Source organism: Rhinopithecus roxellana, chromosome 7 (genome assembly GCF_007565055.1).
Source record: "Rhinopithecus roxellana isolate Shanxi Qingling chromosome 7, ASM756505v1, whole genome shotgun sequence".
NCBI lineage: Eukaryota > Metazoa > Chordata > Mammalia > Primates > Cercopithecidae > Rhinopithecus > Rhinopithecus roxellana.
In genome coordinates, this window is record NC_044555.1 from 102,878,977 (window position 1) to 102,903,273 (window position 24,297).

At 39.5% G+C, this 24,297-nt stretch overlaps 1 protein-coding gene across 3 annotated transcripts in view; it reads right to left on the reverse strand.

Moving 5' to 3' along the window:
* Positions 1-24,297, reverse strand: part of PLS3 (plastin 3) — a 90,476-nt gene that overhangs the window by 51,795 nt on the left and 14,384 nt on the right. The window contains exon 1 of one of the 3 annotated variants that reach the window (XM_010355964.2): positions 6,430-6,557. The exons of the other annotated variants lie outside the window; for them this stretch is intronic. The gene's annotated coding sequence lies outside the window, so the exon portion shown is untranslated. Of the gene's footprint in view, positions 1-6,429; positions 6,558-24,297 lie in introns of those variants that run through there. 3 annotated transcript variants of the gene reach the window in all.

The window sequence follows — 24,297 nt, forward strand, 5'->3', positions numbered from 1 at the left end:
CACTGACTTTGCCCAGGACACAAAGTTGTGAAGCACAATTAAAAAGATGTATTTCTCGGCCAGGTGCAGTGACTCATACCTGTAATCCCAGCACTTTGCGAGGTCGAGGCAGGCAGATCACGAGGTCAGAGATCAAGACCATTCTGGCCAACATGGTGAAGCCCTGTCTCTACTAAAAATACAAAAATTAGCAGGGCGTGCCTGCATGCTCCTGTAGTCCCAGCTACTCAGGGGGCTGAGGCAGGAGAATTGCTTGAACCCAAGAGGCGGAGGCTGCAGTGAGCCGAGATCGGACCACTGCACTCCAGCCTGGGCGACACAGCGAGACTCCGCCTCAAAAAAAAAAAAAAAAAAAAAATGATGTATTTCTCCAAGCATAGCTGGAAAAAAAAAAAAAAAAAAAAAAAAAAAAAAAAAAAAAAAAAAAGAAAGAAAGCAAAAGAATGTGTTGGAGGAAAGGTAATTAACTATTTTTTCTCTCTTTCCTTTTTTTTTTTTTCTTTTTGAGATAGAGGCTTGCTGAGTTGTCCAGGCTGCAGTGCAGTGGCATGATCGCTGCAGTGCAGTGGCATGATCACTGCAGCCTCCAACTCCTGGCCTCAAGTGATCCTCCTGCTTCAGCATCTCCCACCCCCAGTAGCTAGGACTACAAGCATGCACCACCATACTTGGCTAATTTTTAAATTTTATTTCTTTTTTTTTTTTTTTTTTTTTTTTTGGTAGAGATAGGATTTCACTATATTGCCAAGCTGGACTAAAACTCCAGGGCTCAAGTGATCCTCCTGCCTCAGCCTCCTAAAGTGCTGGGGTTACGGGCTTGAGCTGCAGTGCCCAGCCAATTAACTACTCTTCCCAGAAAAACAAAAACAAAGAGACTACACATTGCTTTGCAGAGAGAAGGTACATGCCCAGTATAGCCTTTGGAAAATAACTTAAAAAGCTACTAACAAATATGATCATGATATCGAGAAATAAGAACATTTGCCAGAAAATGCAGATAGTAACCCCCTCCAGCTAATAGTAATTTGTTTTCATCACTTAAAAGGATAAGGGATTCACTTAAGCCATGAACTAAAATAACCAAAACTTTAATTGTATAAAACATACAGAATATAGACAATTAGTTCAGTAAAGACTATACAGAGTTCTGAAAGTTATTTATTTAAAACATTGGTGTTAAATTGGCACTGATCATAAAACAGGCAACATTCTGAAAAAAGCACACAAATGCTTACTTTTTCCTGACACATTCATTCCTATATATGACAGGCTTCTGCTTCTCTGTATTAATACTGCTTAATTTCAGCCTCCTGAATGCTAAGTATTGTGAACAACCACTCCCATTATATCAGTGCCAATAACTTAGTCTTAATATAAAACAAACATTCAAGTTATCTATGTGATTTACTTTTCATTTTAATATTTTTTTTTAAGATTTTTCTCAAGAACAAGCGGCTTGGAATTTTGCTTGGAATTTTCCTTACTCATTTTAGGAAACTTTCAAGGAATCTTGGTAAAGGACTAATTGTAAACGCGTAAGAGGCTATATACACAATTTTTATTTAATGATTTGTTGCTCTGAAAGTCAAAATAAGGGAGTCAAAACCTAAATGCCCTCACATGTGTCATAGGTTCCTAGTCCTAAAAGTTTAGGAAAGGTTGAAGCAGAAGGAAAAGTGGTAGAGTGTTTTACAGTGCATTGATTCTAGCACATCAGCATTATCAAAAATTGCTGCTGCTTCTTTTTTTTTTTTTAGATAGAATCTCACTGTGTCGCCCAGGCTGGAGTGCAGTGTCATGATAACTGAAGCCTCCAACTCCTGGGCTCAAGAAATCTTCCCACATTAGCCCCCTGAGTAACTGGGATTTGAAGCACGCACTACCACATCCAGTTAATTTTTGTATTTTTTGGAGAGATGGGGTTTTGCCATGTTGTCCAGGTTGGTCTTGATCTCCTGGGCTCAAGTGATTTGTCCGCTTTGGCCTCCAAAAGTGCTGAGGTTACAGGTATGAGCCACCATGCCCAGCCAAAAATTGCTTCTTATAGTCAATGTGGCGAGCAAACATCTATGAAAGAAATAATCACCACGTATAGCAGACTTCACTTTGGAAAGTTTTTTTTCAGGTCTAGCTCTTCTGTTCATTCTACTTAATATTTCAGCTGCAAATTGTACAACTAAACAGAGGACATCATTAGGTACCCCAAATAAAATTGACAGTATTTTCTCATGAGGCATTATTATACACACTGATTAGACTGTATAGTATCAGGAACTACAGAATAAAGTAACTGGCTGATGGAACATAAATTTGGATATATTTAGCAACTGTGCTTCTACAATTCACCTAGAAGACAATGAAAATAAAATATCATAGAACAAAACCGTATCATGTCAGATAACATAATATAAAATTTCAGGGATACTTGTAAAGTAACCTGAAAAACCTTACTACTATTTCCATGACAAAATATGCTTCGAATTCCAAATCAATTGAGAAATGAACTTTAGAGGCTCTATCTGTGACTGAAGGCTAACTCTACCCTTTATCCGACTCCAAGTAGCTGCCTACCTATAACTATAATTTGGCCTTGGATATATCTAAAACCTTTAAGGAGACTTAAACATCAGTCTACTCTTTAATGTGAAGAAGAGATGGCTCTGTTCTGCACGTACAATGCTCCAATAACCCTTGTGGATGCATGAGAAACATATAAAGGTTTATTAAGAAGGGCGAGGAAGAGAGATGAGAGCAGAAGAGTTATTTGCAAAGTCATGCATGGGGTTAGACTAAGCCATTTTAGCCCTCTTCTACCACTGTAATACCCACAATCAATTAAGCCATCTCCAATTTTCTGTTTGTATTATATTACATTACATTATATTACTATTATTAGCTTTGAGACAGAGTCTTGCTCTGTTGCCCAGGCTGGAGTGCAATGGCATGATCTCGGCTCACAGCAACCTCCACCTCCCGGGTTCAATTGATTCTCCTGCCTCAGCCTCCCAGGTAGCTGGGATTACAGGCCCCCACCACCATGCCTGGCTAGTTTTTGTAGTTTTACTAGAGAGGGGGTTTCACCATGTTGATCAGGCTGGTCTCGAAGTCTTGACCTCAGGTGATCCACCCGCCTCAGCTTCCTTAAGTGCTGGGAATATAGGTGTGAGCCACCGCGCCCAGCCTTTTTATATTATTATTATTATTTTGGGACAGAGTCTTGCTCTGTCGCCCAGGCTGGAGTGCAGTGGCTCTATCTCAGCTCACTGCAACCTCCGCCTCCTGGGTTCAAGTGATTCTCCTGCCTCAGCTTTCGCAGTAGCTAGCATTACAAGCATGAGCCACCGCATCTGGCTAATTTTTGTACTTTTAGGAAAGACGGGGTTTCACCATGTGGGCCAGGCTTGTCACGAACTACTGACCTCAAGTGATCTGCCCACCCAGGCCTTCCCAAATGCTGGGATTACAGGCATGAACCACTGCGCCCAGTCTTGTATTATTTTAAAGGCGATGCATCATAGGGTCATAGTTGCTAACCAGTTCCTCCCCTTCCCCATATTCCTAGCCCTTTTCAGCTTTCAGTGTGATTACATGTATTTCTTTCTCTATCTCCTCCATGAGCCTGTGAGCTCCTTGAAAGCACGGTTGGTATCTTATTTGACTTTGTATCTTGGCTCACAACAAGCACCTACCGAATGTTTGTTCAATAAATAAATTTCCATGGAGGTGAGTAGGGAAAGTGCACAGACCTACACATCATGAAGGTTATATAGTCCTCTCACATGGTTTTAAAAACACATACTGTATTGGAGAAAGCTATGAACAAAATAGTCAAAATCAATAACGTCCTCACATTCTTCACATCCAATTGGCCTGTTATCATGCTTTAACTACCCTTATTCAATACTTCAAGATACTACAAGACTCTTCAAGATGTTTGTGACCTGTCCTTTGAATTTAGCTGAAAATCAAACAGAAATAAACCTTTTCAGAAGCAGTTTTCACTTTCAATCATTTCGGCATTCAAGCAGCACATTTAACCTTTACAGTCATACACATCATGCGTACATCATGTTTTGACAGGCCTGCAATTTATAGATAAAAGTTAACATTTAGAAGTAAATATAAGGAGTTAAAGACCAGCCTGGCCAATATGGTGAAACCTCGTCTCTACTAAAAATACAAAAATTAGTCGGGCATGGTGGTGGGCGCCTGTAATCCCAGCTACATGGGAGGCTGAGGCAGGAGAACTTCTTGAACTTGGGAGGTAGAGGTTGCAGTGAGCCAAGATCAAGCCACTGCACTCCAGCCTGGGCAACAGAGTGAGACTCCATCAGAAAGAAAAGAAAGAGAGAGAGAAAGAGAGCGAGAGAGAGAGAGAGAAAGGAAGTAAGGAAATATAAATTGCCCCAAACTAAAGGTCTACTAACATTTTTATTGTCAATATTTTCAATATATACAAGAGAAAATAGCACAAAAAACACCCATAAACCCATCACAGATTCTACATTTATCCAGATTTCTCCACATTTGCTTGGTTCATCTATTCTCTCTTCCTGTCCTTTCTGCTCCCTCCCTCCTTCCCTATCTGTCTCTCTTCCCTGAATTACTTTAAAGCAAATCTCAGAAATCCTGTGATTTCATCCCTACATAGCTATTAAGAAATGAGTTCATTTTTTCTGGAAATATCTCTATTCTGTGCTATAATTGATGATTAGCTAGATTCTAATTGATTTTTTGTTTTGTTTTGTTTTCAGTCCAATATCTATGAGTCACTTAACCCCCAAAGGGTGCCCAATCCTGTGTCATTTCCTGGAGGAATATCAAATACCTCCATTTTAGGTAAAAGTTTCCTTTCCTTTTTTTATGCTTAATAAAGATAAGATCTGAAAGCAATGGCTATTTAAAAATAAATACATAGCTTTTTCTAATAATAGAAATATTCAATTCAATTTGGTCAGATTAAAGACATCATTTAAATGTTTCTCAGGCAAGAATTTTGCAGCTATTTAATGCAAGTCTTAATTATGATCTAAAAGCCCCTTTTCCTGGGATGAAGAATACTATTTCAAACCCAAAGGCACAACAAAAAAACACCTCTCCCTCCCCTAGCTTCAGAAAGCTAAGATACATTAACTAACTTCTTAGATTGAAATAGCCCACTTTTCTTTTAAAAGGTCTAATGTCTTCCATACCTCCTAAGTAAACTTTTACATCTACCCCAAAAATCTGAATAATTTATGGGAAAATAAATCTGCTGCTAATGAAATTCATTAATGTTCATACCTAAGAAGTATTTTCAGTTTCCTTTCTTATGAAAATTAACATATGTTGGAGTGAAGCCAAGGGCAACTTTCAGGGATATGTGTGTGGGGTGTGTGTGTGCCTGTGTGTGTGTGTGTGTGAGAGAGAGAGAGAGAGAGAGAGAGGGAGAGAGAGAGAGACATTACGCAAGATCAGACTAGTTATCATGCTTCCTTTCAATTTAAAATAAAAATGCCATAAAATATTGTGACCTACAACTCAAATCACTATATACACTAAGCAGAAAGCTATCGGCAAGTCACTGAAAATGCCTCCTACAGTGTTATATACCTTGCTTATATGTTAGCAAATACAGCACTTGTTAATTGAAAAAACTGGTTTGTTTTGTTTCATACTTCACTTTTTACTTCATATGCGTATACTAAGTACAACCAGTCCAAGAGGTGATTCAACTCAGAGTGAGGATTGACTATGTAACTAGCTATACTTCCCTTTGCTGGAAATATGGGGAAATTAAACTTATATGACAACCATGTGATGGAAAATCCTGATATATCCGAGCACCAGAAATCACTATTGCTGCCAAGTACCAATACCATCAAAATTTAATCACCAGTGATTTTTATTATTTTATAAATTATAAACATTGAGACAACTGTTTGATTTAACCCACTTAGGAAGAGTAGAATACTAATTTAATCATGGCATGTTCTGTCATGACAGCCACCTCAATCTCCATTTTACGCAATTTTGAAAAACCATTTAACTGGGATCAAAGGCATTTGAACTTCCTCCCCCACCACAAATATAGACAATAATTTCTATTATTTAGTGTTTTAGATACTTGATAAATACAAATATATAATTAGGACTTCAAAACCCATTTTTAAAAAGTATAAACTCCCTAAACAATCTCTAAATAAAGACAAATACAGAATACACACAGAACAGGTTAGAATCTAAACTTCAAAATTTTCTCTCAACAAAAATTTTATTCTAGTTGAGTAAATAGTATTTTTTAAAGTGACTCCAAATGCTTAACTGCACAAATAAATAACAGGAATTTCAAGCTTTCTAAAGTAAATTTCTGCTTAATCATTTAGTATTTAAATTTAGATTTAGTAATCTGAAAGTTAGAGCCTGTCAAGATAATATTAAAATAGTTACCCGCTGAGAGCAAACTTGGTTCTTTCCTTTCTCACAGCACTGATAGACAGAACCTTCTCCCACGCCCAGAAAAGCAATCTGGAAACCCAACATTCTTCTTACAATTGCAACTTTAGAGAGCAAGTCACAACACTTCCTGCTAGAAAAAGAGAACACCCTGACAAAAGAATGATACAATACTTACAAATCCCCTTCCTGTCAGCCTGGCAGTATTTTGTCGAGAATTTAATAAATTCTAACTTAAACGCAGCATTTAAAGAGAAAAGTTTTCTTTCTTCTTCTTCTTTTTTTTCCAAAATCATACAAGGACTCAGGGGAATTTAAAGTTAGTTCAGGTCAAATAGCTACAACCCATATACCTATTTAGAGTTTGAACAGTAGCCAAGTAACCTGCTTATTTTAGAACACATGGAACAGCTTCTCCCCAGTGCCCAAGTCACTCGTCCATAGTCAAGAACATTACTTGCGAAGGCAAATTAACTCTCAGGCAACTCACTTACAGTCTCTATTATTCATTTTCATCCATATACAACATTTACACCCCATATGCTAAGGTGTTGTAGCATTTATTTCAAGTATATACATTTTGATTTATGTCAAAAATGTAAGCTCTTCTGTGTAGGAACTATATTTTCTGCTGGCATAGCACACAGGAACTAAATCAACACTTGCTGAACTGAATACTTTTCTAACTGAGAGCCGTAGTAAAGAGGTCTAGAGCCAGATTGGGTTCAAATCCTGGCTCCACACTTTATTAACCATGCAAATTGCTTAAAACTCTTCTGCCTCTATTTTCTCATCCCGGGATGAAAATAAGAAAAACTCCATCATATCGCAGTTCACTATTTTATACATGGTTGCAAGGCTTAAATGATTGAATATGTGTCATAAATTTAGATCAGAGTCTGGCACATGGTAAGTACTAGATATGTGATAACTGCTCTCATTATTGAAATGTGCCTTTAACTGGTCTAGCAATCTAATCAGTGAGTTGCTAAATTAAGCAACTGGTTAGTTGTGAGTGCCTTTTATGAGAGAGAACAATTAGTTGGAGCACTGGGCTAGGCTGAGGAGGCCATTTCTGTACTGACATAGGGCAAGTTAATAATTTGAAAGGAAATGCAGCACAATGAAAGCATCAGGGTCTTAGGAGTCTGACAGACCTGTAAGTCTGTGCGACCCTGAACAAATTACTTAGCTTCTCTGAGCCCCGGGTTCATATCTATAACAATGGAGCTATTCCACGTATTTCACAAGGTCCACATGATGGCCCAATGGGAAGATATAAATATGTAAGAGTGTTTGAGTCCAGCAAGGTACTCAGTAAGTGGCAGATATTATTATCATCTGTCTGGGATAAAGCATGCATAATGCCATCTGCGGCTCTATTCTACCTCATGAGAATGAAAGAAAGTAAGACAATAGATACTCTAGTCCTTCATAAATAATATAATAAAGTATTTTATTTTATTTTATTTTATTTTATTTTATTTTATTTTATTTTTTTGAGACGGAGTCTCGCTCTGTCGCCCAGGCTGGAGTGCTGTGGCCGGATCTCAGCTCACTGCAAACTCCGCCTCCCGGGTTCACGCCATTCTCCTGCCTCAGCCTCCGAGTAGCTGGGACCACAGGCGACCGCCACCTCGCCCTGCTAATTTTTTGCATTTTTTAGTAGAGACGGGTTTTCACCGTGTTAGCCAGGATGGTCTCGATCTCCTGACCTCGTGATCCGCCCGTCTCGGCCTCCCAAAGTGCTGGGATTACAGGCTTGAGCCACCGCGCCTGGCGACAATGGTAATTTTTACACGGCCTACAATAAAGTATTTTATAATAGCATACTAAACTCTCAGCATAAGGAGGTGACTCACAGTGTGATCACCTGTGAAAAGGAGCCCTCACCGGATCGTCCCCATTATGAGGCAGAGCGTTCCCCTGTCCTCATCACTAACCACCATCAGCAGACACTGGGTCACATTTTGTCTCCTTCATGGAAGTGCTTTAATTTATTTCACCAATCACAAAACCTTCATGAAATATCAAAAGGCAACATAATGCAGAAGAGAAGGAATATAATGGCAGGAGTCAGAGGACATGTTTTTCCATCTGTCTTTGTTGCTGACTCACTATGTGAATGAAGCTTCTTCAACTTTTCTGAGTATCAAATTCTCCATTTCTAAGCATAGAACTATCTGCCTGTGGCCTATCAGGGAATAGTAGGTAACTACCAAGCATTTTGAGCTACTTTGAAGAGTATGTGTTATCATTCATTTTTCAGACAGAGAAAACCAGGGCACAGGCAACTGCCTCAAGTAAGAAGACAGTATCAGTTTAGACCAGAAATGTTGGTTTTTGCCCAGCCTTACCTTTTCTTCAGCCACACCTGTTGCCTCAAACCACTGAGATGGGTCTGTCCCAAATGCTACGTAACCACCCTTTTCAGATATGTAGCAGTATCATTGAGGAAACTAATGTTTTAAATATGTAATTCTTCATTTTAGAAACAGCTTTCTCTCATTTCAAGTTTTACAGGTCATTATAACAGTGCTACTTAAAAACTGTTTCTCTGACTTTTCCTTTCCTGGTCATCTGGAATATTTATGCTCTCCAGCTTTCTAAACTCCAACGCTAATCTTTGATTAGCGTGATCTGTCAACACCAAGTTACTAATTCTAGTCACTTCACCTTAATATAATAGCATCTGTTTCTACTGCAAAACATTGTAGTTAAAGTTCTAGGAGTAGATATGCCCTTCAAAAGGGCACATCTTCTACTTAGTAAATGCTAGGTGTAGGACATAAAGACAGTTTTGGTTTTTTTTTTTTTTTTTTTTTGAAACGGAGTCTTAGTGGCGGGATCGCGGCTCACTGCAAGCTCCGCTCCTGGGTTCACGTCATTCTCTTGCCTCAGCCTCCCGAGTAGCTGGGACTACAGGTCCCCACCATCACGCCCGGCTAATATTTTTTGTATTTTTAGTAGAGACGGGGTTTCATCGTGTTAACCAGAATGGTCCCGATCTCCTGACCTCGTGATCTGCCCGCCTCAGTCTCCCAAAGTGCTGGGATTACAGGCGTGAGCCACCGTGCCCGGCCAGTTTTTTGTTTCTTTTCTTTTCTTTTTTTTTTTTTTGAGATGGATTCTCGCTCTGTCACCCGGATTGGAGTGCAGTCGTACGATCTCAGCTCACTGCAACTGCCACCTCCCGGGTTCTAGCTATTCTGCTGTCTCAGTCTCCCAAGTACCTGGGAGTACAGGCACCTGCCACCATGCCCAGCTGATTTTTGTATTTTTAGTAGAGACGGGTTTTCACCATGTTGGCCACGCTGGTCCAGAACTCTTGACCTCAGGTGATCCACCCATCTTGGCCTCCCAAAGTGCTGGGATTACAGGTGTGAACAATCGCACCCAGGCTAAAAGACAGTTCTACCACATGACTAACAAGTTTTAGCATGTGGCCCATTTTGTAAACTTCTATCTCACTCACCATCTGAGGTGTGTGTGGGTGTGTGCGTGAAGGGGACGGTGGGGAGCGTGTCTGTGTATGTGCACGTATGTGAACAGGATCTCCGTTTTTACTATGGGTAATGAATACTGGTTTGGGAATGCAAGATGGTGGCAAGGGTTCTGTGATAAATTCTACATTTCCATCAACAGGCCGCAGAATGAAAACAGCTTTTAAATTGCATCCCAAATTCATCAAAATGAATGCTAAGGAAAGCCGATGGAAACCAAATTCTCACTCTCATTCTCTCTAGATGTTACAAACAGAAACCATAAAGTTAAGAGTTCAGGCCGGGCATTAAGAGTTCAGGCCGGGCCGGGCGCGGTGGCTCAGGCCTGTAATCCCAGCACTTTGAGAGGCTGAGATGGGCGGATCACCTGAGGTCAGGAGTTTGAGACCAGCCTGGCCAACATGGTGAAACCCCGTCTCTACCAAAAATACAAAAAAGCCAGATATGGTGTCCTGTGCTTGTAGTCCCAGCTACTCGGGAGGCTGAGGCAGGAGAACAGCTTGAACCCTAGAGGCAGAGATTGCAGTGAGCAGAGATTGCACCACTGCACTCCAGCCTGGGCCACAGAATGAGACTCTATCTCAAAAAACAAACAGAAAGTTAAGAGTTCTCACACATGGACTTGTGGATACACTCCCACCCCAGGGTGGAGAAAAGAGGCACACCCCAAAAAGTTATAGGAGTTTCACATAAGTATCAGTGGAATATGTAGCTGTAACACAACAGCCAGGCATAGTATTTTTAAAGTCTCTTAAAACTTTCATGCAGACGTCCTGCTCTCCACCACACCCAGTACTAGGTATACTTTCCGTGTGTGACACATACATTGGAGGCCTCTCCCCCTGTGCTTAATGACACACCTCAACAACACTCATCTATTTTCCTTTCATGAAACAGTTTTTTTTCCATCTTCATGACTTATAAAAACAAAGCGAACAAACAAACATAGTGAGTGAAGCATAGAAGCAAAGGGATCTAACATATAAAACAGGCAACAAGTTTACATTCAAGAAACTACTACTGTAATTTTGGGACAATATTGGAAAGTTTAGGAAATTCATACCAGGCACAGCATTAGGTATATAAACTTGTTGCATGGATGTGTCAGTTTTAATAGTCAAGTCATTTATGTATTTTTTTTCATATTTTGGAAAAAATAAGTTAGAATATATCTTAATTTCAATATTCTGGCCAGGCGTGGTGGCTTGTGCTTGTAATCCCAGCCCCTTGGTAGGCAGAGGTGGGTGGATCACTTTAGCCCAGGAGTTCGAGAGCAGCCTGGGCAACATGGCAAAACCCTGTCTTTACAAAAAAATTAGCTGGGCTTGGTGGCTGTCACCTGTAGTCCCAGTTACTTGGCAGGCTGAGGTAGGAGGATAGCTTGAGCCCAGTAGGTGAGCTGTGATCTTGCCATTGCACTGCAGCCTGGGCGACAGAGCAAGACTGTCGCAAAAGAAAATATAAAATTCAATATTCCAAGGGCTGTCTCCCTGATAGTATTTACTAGCTCTTTATTTGTGTAACTAAGTAATCAAAATTTTAAAATAAATAAAGAAAAGGTCAAAATACGTCGAATTACACATGGGGAAAGGAATGAATTTAAACGTCACACATGTTCAGTTCATAGCTTATAAAAACATACAAAGGAATAACTCACATGCTCTACAATTTTCTATCCTGAGGGTCTCTCTCTCACTCAAAACAGAAAAGGAAGGAGAGGGGAACAGGAGAAAAGTGGAGGGGTGGGGCAAAGGGATAAGGGGGGAAAAAACAACCACCAAAAACCCAACTCAGCAGTTCCTAAACTTTTTGGCCTCAGGATCTGAGGATCCCAAAGAGCTCGGTGACACATGGGTTAGATCTATCAGTGCATTTGTCACATCAAAAATTGCAACTATGAAACTTTTAAGATATTTATTTGTTTAAAAATAAGAATAAGCCCACTACGTGTTAACATAAGCTTTTTAATGAAAAATAACTATATTTTCAAAAAAAGTGTAGTGAGAAGAGTGGCATTGTTTACATTGCTACAAATCGCTTTAATATTTAACCTAGTACAAGAAAGCTGGGTTTTCATATCTGCTTCTGCATTCAATCTTTTGCAATGCTAGTTTTGGTTTCAGTGTATGAAGAACATCTGGCCTCCTACAGATAAACTGTTGCAAAAGAAGAGAAATATTTTAAGAGGCTTTCTAGATACTTACAGATATTCTTCAATACTACACCAAAACTCCAGAAGTGGTAGTTTCTCAAAGGTTGGTTGCAATGTAGAGTCTGATACAATATCAATGACTTTTTCAAAATCTATTGGTCTGTCTTGCACTTAGAATGGGCCTTTTACCCATGCTTGATTTTGTAACATCATGCATTAGTCATTTGGAAAAATATTGTTTCATTAAGTTATGCGGGTCTTCCAAATGCTGACACACTTCATTATACAAACTAACAAATCATTTTCATTAATTATATTTCATTAGAAAAGCCTAAGTATTGATCGGATAAAATGGTGACTAATGCAAGTTCTCAAAATTTTGAATTTTGCTTGAAAGTTCTAATTTTAGCACTGGCAACAAATACTCTCAGTTGTTTCCCTTGCAGTGATAGGCACACTTGGTTCATTTTTTAAAAAAATAAAGTATCTGTTAGATACTTGGGTCTGAATAATCAGTTAATTTAATCTTTCAAAGTAAAAATGGTTGTCTTTTTTTTTTTTGAGACGGAGTCTTGCTCTGTCGCCCAGGCTGGAGTGCAGTGGTGCAATCTCGGCTCACTGCAAGCTCCACCTCCCAGGTTTAGGCCATTCTCCTGCCTCAGCCTCCTGAGTAGCTGGGACTACAGGCGCCTGCCACCACGCCCGGTTAATTTTTTGTATTTTTAGTGGAGACGGGGTTTCACCGTGTTGGCCAGGATGGTCTCGATCTCCTGACCTCGTGATCCACCCACCTCTGCCTCCCAAAAGGCTAGGATTACAGGCGTGAGCGACCGCGCCCAGCCTGGTTTTCTATTTCTTAAAAGGCAGCTAGTTTAGCTTACAACTCAAACAGCTGCACAAGTACTTTCCCTCAAGACAATCATCACATATCCATATGCAGCAGAAATACTTTATGGGTACGTCTCATCTCATCACACACAGTATTAAAAAAGATGCATACCTAAGAATTGAGATTTAATAAAATTATTTTTTCCTGCTTCATCAAGTACATTTGTAAATGAAACGTATAAGATTTTTTTCTAAAGGTGATGGTGTGGGGCTGAGGAACACAATGGCTATTAGTACAGGTGGGGCCACTATCTTGATTCAACAGCTTTACCCACTACTGCTTTTGCATCATCAGTGCAAATGTTAACACAGTGAAAAAGCAAACAACAATTTAGTTTTATCATGAAAGTAATTTTAACTCCCATGGGCCCATGCGCCACACTTTTTGAAAACTGGTGCTTTATTCAGTAATATTTATGAAGGAGCCATCTAATTTTAGAGACAGCAAACCTATGAAGTATGCAGGTTTTAACAAGAATCTTCAAACTGAAAATAAAATTAACAAAATTACATATCTAGGTTTTAACCTGAGTTCTGTACTTTTGAACTGTGAAATGAAAAAACATCTCTTTAATATCAATTCAGGCGAGACAAAAATCTACAGCTTATCTACTTCAAAGCACATTTTGCTCAATCAGGTTCATGTCTAAAAGGCATGACTTTATCATGACAATCATGACATAACATGTACAGTATTGTTTAGAAACTTATTTTTTTTTTTTGGAGATGGAGTCTCACTCTGTCCCCCAGGCTGGAGTGCAGTGGTGCAATCTTGGCTCACTGCAACCTCCCATTCCTGGGTTCAAGCAATTCTCCTGCCTCAGCCTCCCAAGTAGCTGGGATTACAGGTGCCTGCCACCACACCCGGCTAATTCTTTTTTTTTTTTTTTGTATTTTCAGTAGAGACGGGGTTTCACTATGTTGGCCAGGCTAGTCTCGAACGCCTCGGCCTCCCAAAGTGCTGGCATTATGGGCGTGAGCCACAGCACCCGGCCTGTTTAGAAAATTTTAATAAATTTTTCAAAAGATTAAGAAAGGAAATATATGTTACAAAATGAGTTAACATCCTACTCATACACAGCAAATTAGATTTTTCTTGGCCAGGTGCGGTGGCTTACACCTGTAATCCCAGCACTTTGGGTGGCTGAGGAGGGCAAATCATGAGGTCAGGAGTTCGAGACCAGCCTGGCCAACATAGTGAAACTCCGTCTCTACTAAAAATGCAAACAAAAAAATTAGCTAGGCATGGTGGCAGGCACCTGTAATCCCAGCTACTTGGGAGGCTGAGGCAGGAGAATCTCTTGAACCCCGGAGGCAGAGCTTGCAGTGAGCTGAGATTGCGCCAGCACACTCCAGCCCAGGCCACAGTGCAAGACTCCATCTCAAAAAACAAACCAACCAACCAACAAACAAAACAAACAAGAAACATTTTTTAAAATTTCTTCCTGCTTATATAAAGGACTTGGGATTTTGGAGAGCAAAATTAAATTTCCTGGCTCATATTTATTCAATAGATAAACACTGATTAAGCATCTATTCTGTAAAAGGCACTATACTAGTTGGCATCAGGAAATATGAGGATTTCTACAACATGCTTTTCATATCCTCAAGGGACTCAGAATGGCTGTGTCTATATATGTAATCAATTCCGTAAAATGGGTATAATGGTTCCACTATGACCTTTCTAAGGGGTATTTATGTCATTATAAAGTACAACTTGAGCCAATTGAATTGGAAGTCACTATAATGCAATTTTAAGAAAAAAAGAAAGGGAAATGGTGTATGAAAGAAAATAAAAAAAGGAAACAAAAAATAAGAAATGAGACTTTCCCTAGTTTCCCTCTATATAAGGAAATGAATAAGAGATGTGAGCAAATATGGGCATGACCACATCATTTTTCCACCACAAAACATCATCTTATTTCACTTCAGGACAGGAACCATCATGTCATCTCCTTTGAGTCAGCTCTTGTACTACTCACATAGGCAAAAATAACTGAGCAATATTAATTTTCCACAAGGAGCATTAAATACATTTAAGTATTCTATAATTTTTCAAATGACAGAAGATAGTTTTACAAATGCCATGATTTTACATTAATTTCCAGGGCTACTAGGTCCTTTCACCACCTCCCCCAATGCAAATTAAGCCCATCCTCAAGAAGAAATCCACAAGTTAAACTAGTAATATTCCTCAAGAGGCCTAAGTATAACACTGATAAATGAAAACTGAAAATGATCATTGCAGAATAAAATATTTACTTTACTTATCAGCTTCTAGCTTCTTGACCTAGATTCCAAACAAAATGTCATTTTTTTCGTATTCAAGCTGTAGATAGTATGTGCAAAAGTTCTCAAAACTCATTCAGTGAAGATCTTTAAAAGTTGAATGATATTTAATGATAGCATTAAATAATTTTAAATTGCTCTACCATTTTAATATATAATAAGCTCTACGAGGGCAGTGATTTTTTTGTCTGTTTTGTCCAGCAATCTATTTTCAGCTTATAGAACAGTGCCTGGCATACAGTAGGCACTCAACAAATATTTATTAAATGGATGTATGTGGAAGACATTGCATCCTAAAGGAATTAACTCAGTGTCATATATTATAGTGGTTTATTTCATAGTCAAGAATAAACTTTCAACATTTGTCTTTTTAATGCAAAGCAGATAAATAAGGATAAAAGCTATCTACTCTTGTTCCATTGGCTAACTGTATAAGATACGATCATTCCTGAAAGCTAATCTGGCCAAACACATGGTGGGTTACATTTTCAAACAGCACCAAATCCATGCTCAGATTTGGCAATTGAAACGAATTTCTTTTTTTTTTTTTTTTTTTTGAGACGGAGTCTCGCTCTGTCACCCAGGCTGGAGTGCAGTGGCCGGATCTCAGCTCACTGCAAGCTCCGCCTCCCGGGTTCACGCCATTCTCCTGCCTCAGCCTCCTGAGTAGGTGGGACTACAGGCGCCCGCCACCTCGCCCGGCTAGTTTTTTGTATTTTTTAGTAGAGACGGGGTTTCACCGGGTTAGCCAGGATGGTCTCTATCTCCTGACCTCGTGATCCGCCCGCCTCGGCCTCCCAAAGTGCTGGGATTACAGGCCTGAGCCACCGCGCCCGGCATTGAAACGAATTTCTAAATTCTGTACCTTTAGAAAATAAATTCATTTGAGAGAAAAGAAGTGGAGTGGAAAGTATAAAGAACTCTCAATGTATCAAGTTTTTCCTCAAACTTGCCACACATACCCTCCCCCAAAAAGAAAGAAAAATATCTCACTGTCAAGAGTCAAAACATCACTGCTTTAGCTTTCCAAACTTTAAACAACTACTTTTTGACCTCACAAGGAATAACAAAACCTTCAAAAGAAAGAACCGCTTTAGCATTTCCTGCCAGCCTGCCCTAGTCTAAGATTAACCTTGTCAGTTTTTAGGAAGACATATAAAATCCCCTTTAAATGACTAATTCAGATGAAGTAGTAACATGAAGCCATAGCTTTTAAGACGCTGGCTTCTACTTGTTACCAGATGTTGCCATCACTTCAAAGTGTTAAATACATCCATGAAGAATTTCTGATATATTTGCATGTGAAATATTTTCTGACTTCCACTGTTATTGTGGAGTCACATTCATGGAGAAAAATTGTTGACCTGCTGTTTAATAAAACGACCTTAAGATTCCATTGTTCACTTTGAGAGCCACTCTATGTCACTATAATTCTTCCATGTAATTCCTGCAAGCACATATATACGCTTTCAAAACACAATACAAATTAATTCCATTTCATTGGAAGTTTGCCATGAATGGCCTGCTTTATACTTCTTTTGAATTTGGGGTGGGAGGGAAACTTTCACAAATAGTTCAGTTGAAAAATCCAAATTTTTGCGTGTGTATACTTTTGGTATTTCTTTTTCAGACAAGTAGACTGTCCTAAGCTTTACATAATATAGGTTAGAGTTCCTTTGCCAGGTGTAATTCATCTATTCCACTATGCTTTCTGTTTCTAACCACCACTATTCTCTGATTAATTTCTTTGGCTATGTTGCCATCAAGGTTTTATTCTCTTTCTTTCCTTCTTTCCTTCTTTCCTTCTTTCCTTCTTCTTTCTTTCCTTCTTTCCTTCTTTCCTTCTTTCCTTCTTTCCTTCTTTCCTTCTTTCTTTCTTTCTTTCTTTCTTTCTTTCTTTCTTTCTTTCTTCTCTCTCTCTCTCTCTCTCTCTCTCTCTCTCTCTCTCTCTCTCTCTCTTTCTTTCTTTCTTTCTTTCTTTCTTTCTTTCTTTTTTTGACAGAGTCTCCCTCTGTCACCCAGGCTGAGTGCCGTGTGCAATCACAGCTTACTGCAGCCTCAACCTCCCCCAGGCTCAGGTGATCCTATCACCTCGGCCTCCTGAATACCTGGGACCACAGGTGCATACCACCACGCTCGGCTAATCTTTTTGTGTTTTTAGTAGAGACTGGCTTTTGCCATGTTGGACAGGCTGATCTCAAACTCCTGTCCTCAAGTGATCCTCCCGTGTAGGCTTCCTAAAGTGTTGGGATTCAGGCATGAGCCACCGCGCTTGGCCCATTAGCTTAATTTTCAAAAAAATATTTAAATCTCCAGAGAGAGTTTAATTCAGCAACAATGGTTGCTATTTTCTACACATAATGGTCATTGTTAAGTCTGGCCAAACACAGAATCCTGAACACAATGTAGATTTATCCTTAAGATTGGCTGCAAAAATACCATGGTCTCATAAAGTATTAATAGTTATATGCCCTTACCATTCCAATGTTTGGGAGCTCCACTACAAACTTTGTTTATTTTATTTCTACTGAGATGCCTCAATTGTATGACTTTGAGGAGGAAATTGAATCCATAAACATAACACTATGCTGGCTCAGATTACTACAGACTGGATTGCAACTGACCAATCTTGCTTGTTTGGTGTTTTATTTGGCAATCTGTTACCTGGTACAGCTAAAGTCTCATCATAATGAATTCTGCAAAAGCTTTTGTGGTCTTCACTTCCTAAAAATCATACTGTTAGCAAAAAGTCACCTATGCATGAGTAACCAACCTCTTCCCTCTCCCAGCTTATTACCTCAGAAATTGGCTAAAGCAATTAGCAGAGTTATTTTGATGAGGCAGACTGTCCTGGCTCACTAGCTGAGAATTCACTGCTCGAGAGAATGAGTTTTTAAAAGTCTTTCATTAGACAAAATAAAATTTAAAATACAGATAAATTAGATGTGAAGAAACAAATCTGGATATGTGTTTACAATGAGTACCATTATATTGCATCTTCTTTAAATCACACTTTCTAAATTATAGTTTTGCATTACCTAAGCAGGGTTAGGAGTAAGTGGGAAGTAACATATCACTAATATGAGTGATGATAAACTTCACTGTAATGATAATGCTATGAGCCAGATGCTGTAACTTAGGGAAGTTTTCATTATAGAAGTAGTTCTGGCCGGGCGCAGTGGTTCACGCCTGTAATCCCAGCACTTTGGGAGGCCGAGGCGGGTGGATCACAAGGTCAGGAGATGGAGATCATCCTGGTTAACACGGTGAAACCCTGTCTCTACTAAAAATACACACACACACACACACACACAAAAATTTGCTGCGCGTGGTGGCGGGCGCCTGTAGTCCCAGCTACTCAGGAAGCTGAGGCAGGAGAATGGCGTGAACCCAGGAGGCGGAGCTTGCAGTGAGCTTAGATCGCGCCACTGCACTCCAGCCTGGGCCACACAGTGAGACTCTGTCTCAAAAAAAAAAAAAAAAAAAAAAAAAAAAAAGTAATTCTGCTACTGTACTTAGGGTAGTACATTTGGACTCTGATTTTCGATTTCCTGCTAAGTCTAACCACTCAATCCCACATTCATAATGTTATAGACCAACAGTTGTACACTTTATTGAAGAATAAAGAGCCAATTTAAATATAAATAGGATGGAAAATACAACTGGAACGTTTTGTTTTGCGCCTACCACCCTGAATCAGTAAGCAGACAGAAAAGTGGAAAAGCTTTATCTTCAGAAAGCAAGACAGAAAGAAAGCATGATCTCATTCAATTTTCCCTCACCCCAAACCAACAAGGTGACATTTTCTCTTCAGTTCTTCTTCAGTCCTAATCAGTTTGATAGCCTCCCTCTTTTTTTAAATACCTGAAAGTAAATTTCTGAGTGTTCTTTCGTTTTTTTTTTTTTTTTGAGACGGAGTCTCGCTCTGTCACCCAGGCTGGAGTGCAGTGGCCGGATCTCAGCTCACTGCAAGCTCCGCCTCCCGGGTTTACGCCATTCTCCTGCCTCAACCTCCCGAGTAGCTGGGACTACAGGCGCCCGCCACCTCGCCCGGCTAGTTTTTTGTATTTTTTAGTAGAGACGGGGTTTCACCGTGTTAGCCAGGATGGTCTCGATCTCCTGACCTCGTGATCCGCCCGTCTCGGCCTCCCAAAGTGCTGGGATTACAGGCTTGAGCCACCGCACCCGGCCTGAGTGTTCTTTTAAATTAAGAAGTTTATCAGATGCTTTTTGTAATTTAAGATTTTATTTTGCAGAATCAACGACCAAAGCATGAGAATACACAAATGTTTTCATTTAAAAACTTTTGACTTACTATTCATGAATTATATCCCAAACTCCATTACCCTAAATTTCAATTATTTAGTAGCATATTCCATTTTGCTATATGGGGAGATGAATTTGTTTGGGATAATAGAAAAGGTAAACCATACTTTCCTTAAGGCAAAACAATAGGTTTAGGAATCTTATTAACAGCCTTATAAATCTAATGGTTGGTCTTAAAAATTCCAGAAGTAAACCATCAAAAATTTTTAAATTCAAAAACATATTAGTGATTTGGAACTTGACAGTTACATACCTAAATCAAAATGTGTCATTACTTTGAAAAACTTCAATTTTGTCCATTAAAAAAGGCATTAATGTTATGGCTGAAAGGAAACTGCTGGCTGGGCATGGTGGTTCACACCTACAATACCAGAACTTTGGGAGGCTGAGGCGGGAGGATTGCTTGAGATCAGGAGTTTGAGACCAGCCTGGGCAACTTAGTGGGACCCCATCTCCACACAAAAAATTTAAAAAATAAAAAAAGAAACTGCTAATTAATATTCATTCAATAATTTCAAAATCATAAAAATGCACATTTCTTCAGAAAATAAGAACTAGCGTTTAGACTTTGTAAGGAACTAAATTGTTTTCCTTAACAGAATTACCATTTTTAACTTTATTAACATTACATATGCAATTTCAAAATCTAATTCATTAATTCAGTTCCTCTCAAAATCCTAGAACAGTTTTTGTAGTTATAGACAAGCTTCTTCTAAAAATTAACATAGAAAGGAACAAGCCTTAGAACATCTAAAACTGCTGAAAAATAAGGTGAGTAGAGTCCAGGATGTTGACGCTGCAGTGAGCCGTGATTGTGTCACTGCACTCCAGCCTGGGCAACAGAGCAAGACCCTGTCTCAAAAAACGAAAGAAAATAGGTAAAAGACAGGAACAGACATTTCACTGAAGAGGGTAAACAGATGGAAAATAAATGCATAAAAATGTTAAACATCATTAGTTATTATGAAATTGAAAATGAAACTATAATGAGCTATCACTCAGAATGGCTAAAATAAAAAACAGTGGCACCACCAAAGGCTAGCAAGGATGTGGAAAAACTGGATCACTCATACATTGCTGGTGGAAGCACAAAATGGTACAGTCACTCTGGGCAAACACTTTGGCAATTTCTTATAAAATTAAACATGCAACTCTCATACAACTCAGCAATTGCACTCTTCTGGCATTAATCCCAGAGAAACGAAAACTGAAGTTCACACTAACGCCTGTATACAAATACTTGCGATAACTACAAAACTGGAAATGGCCCAGATATCCTTCAATAGGTGAACGGTTAAATAAACTTTGGTACATACACACCATGGAGTACTATTCAACAATGAAAAGGAACGAGGTATTGACATACACAACATCAACTTAGGTTGAATCTCTAGAGAATTATGCTCAGAGAAAAAAAGTTAATCCCCAAAGGCTACATATTATATATCACTCCATTTATATAGTATTTTTAAATGACAAAATTATAGACATGGAGAACAGATTAGTGGTTTCCCAGGGTCAAAAATGGAGGTCAGGGGAGGAAGCAGGTGTGTGTTGTTATCAAAGGGCAATAAAAGGGATTCTACTGGTAATGAAACTCATTTGCATCTTGTCTGTATCAGTGTCGACACTGTGGTTTTGCTATTGTACTATGGTTTTTTAAGAGTTTACCATTGGAACAAACTGGGTAAAGGCACATAGGATCTCTATGTGCCATTTCTTACAAGTAGGTGTGAATCTACAATTATCTCAAAATAAAAAGTTTAAATCTAATTCAGAATTCAACACAGAATATAGTATAATTAAATTAATAGGGAAAATAAAGAACATTTACTTGTATTAATTCTATATCCTTGGCCGGGTGCGGTGGCTCAAGCCTGTAATCCCAGCACTTTGGGAGGCCGAGACGGGCGGATCATGAGGTCAGGAGATCGAGACCATCCTAGCTAACACGGTGAAACCCCGTCTCTACTAAAAAGTACAAAAAAAACTAGCCGGGCGTGGTGGCGGGCGCCTGTAGTCCCAGCTACTCAGGAGGCTGAGGCAGGAGAATGGCGGGAACCCGGGAGGCGGAGCTTGCAGTGAGCTGAGATCCGGCCACTGCACTCCAGCCTGGGCGACAGAGCAAGACTCCGTCTCAAAAAAAAAAAAAAAAAAAAAAAAAAAAAAAAAAAAAAAAAAAAAAAAAAAATCTATATCCTGCTTTAAACATTATTTCCACTTTATCTTTTTTTTTTTTTTTTTTGTGCAGTGGCACGATCTCTGCTCTCTGCAAGCTCTGCCTCCCGGGTTCATGCCATTCTCCTGCCTCAGCCTCCCGAGTAGCTGGGACTACAGGTGCCCGCCACTAAGCCCGGCTAATTTTTTGTACTTTTAGTAGAGACGGGGTTTCACCATGTTAGCCAGGATGGTCTCGATTCCTGATCTCATGATCCGCCCGCCTCAGCCTCCCAAAGTGCTGGGATTACAGGTGTGAACCACCGCGCCCGGTCTTATTTTTTCAAAACTTTTTTGACACAACTTCTGACACAATATTCTTAGCATATATAGTCAGTGCATGACTCCACTAGAGTGTTTGATCTGAGTGAAAGTTATTTTTTTCTGTTCAATACCAAAATAAAAAGGAGCTGTCATAAAGGAAAATTTCAGGGCTGAAACACATCAATGTGTGATGATTTAGGTATCTTTTATTAGAAGTATTTTTTACTTGTTCAAGTGACACTTCTCCCAAATATTCACACGGATACTCCTTGATTTCCTTCATATCTTGCCTGAAATATCTCCCTCTCAGTAGTGCCTTCTGTGACCACATATTTTGAAATGGCAATACCCTTCTTCCCACTTCCTATTCCATTAGTCTTACTTTTTCTCCATAACACATTAGCATCTAATATATAAAATCATTGTTTATTTTCTGTCTCTCCCCTAGTAGGATGTAAGCTTCATAAGGATGGTGATTTTTTTCTGTTTCATTGACAGCTATAATCCCCAGTGCCTAGAATATTATCTGACATATAAAAGGTGCTCAGTAAGTACCTGAATAAGTGAATGAATAGATTAATGAAATGGACATTTTTTTCTAGGCAAGGAGTAATATAGGGAGGAAAGACTGACTGAGAATGATAAAATCCAGTTTGGAAGAAATCAAGAGTGGGCTGGGCATGGTGGTTTACTCCTGTAATCCCACACTTTTAGAGGCCAAGGCGGGAGGATCACTTTAGGTCAGGAGTTCGAGACCAGCCTGGCCAACATGGCAAAACTCCATCTGTACAAAAAATACAAAAATTATCCAGACGTGGTGGCACACACCTGTAATCCCAGCTACTCGGAGGGCTGAGGCACGAGAACTGCTTGAGCCCGGGAGGCAGAGGTTGCAGTGAGCCAAGATCATAGAACTACTCTCCAGCCTGGGCAACAGAGCGAGATTCCATCTCAATTAAAAAAAAAAAATCAGGAGTGATAAACCCTACAGTGTATATTCAATATACTGGAATTAGAGTTTTCAAAAACTTTTGTATATATTACATACAATATAGGAAACTCTTTACAATCAGTGTTTAGGACTGGAATTTTGTCAGCATATGACTACTCTGGGTTGAAGATGACCTAGAAAATTAGCTTACCACTGTAAAGCTATTGCTAATGCATTTCCATTAGCTAAGGAAGAGCTTGTCAGACTCAAAGCAAGTTGCTTTAGTTATAGGTGATACGGGTTTCAGAGAGTTCATGGTAACTTTATTGAGATAGCATTTGTCATTTTGCTAATCTCTGAAAGAAATTAAGTGTAGATACAAACTGATTCAGGGAAGAGGCACTGCTACTAAACAAAGTTGACCCTGGACGTGGAGTTTAAATATATAGTGAAAAGAATGATGGATCAGTTCCATTACTACAATCTGGGTCTCCAGTGATGGCGACCTGATCCTCCACCATTGTCCTGGACCACTCTAAGGTGAGGCAAGCCAAAATCTGACTTCAGTTGCCTCCTTTGCAAAAATCAGTAGGTGGATTAGACTCAGCTCTTCAAACGATGGCACACAGTTTTATTTATGTTAGTGTGCCAGACACATTGTTAATAATTAGCAAAGGCCTACTAAATATGTAAGAAGTTCTAAATAGGACTCCAGAAAGTTGCACCTTTTTTTTTGACTGAACGCCAGCCCACCTTTCTCAGCGAAGGCCTATCCTTTCCTAAAGGATCTGCAAGGTTCTGCCTGCCCATAAGAGTAAGGAGACTGGATCCAAAAATTTCTCTGTGGGTTGAATCCAGAAAATAATGACGGAGTAAAGTTCTATGAGTCATTAGCTGTTTTCACCTGGTGAATCTGGGGTCAAGGGTGCTTAAAAGAATAATCTGAAATTGCAGGCAATTATTTTATTCATTTTTTTGAGACAGGATCTCTCTCACCCACGCTGAAGTACAGTGGCATGATCACGGGATCAAGCAACCCTCCCACCTCAGCCTTCCGAGTAGCTGTGACTATAGGCGCATGCCACCATGCCTGGCTAATTTTGCTTTATTTTTAGTAGAGATGAGGTCTTGCTGTGTTGCCCAGGCTGGTGTCAAACTCCTGAGCTCAAGAGATTCTCCTGTCTCGGCCTCCCAAAGTGCTGGGATTACAGGCATGAGCCATCATTTCTGGCCTGGTCATTCTTTTAATCATCTTTTCACATTCCTTCATTCTCATATTCACCCCAAAAGGT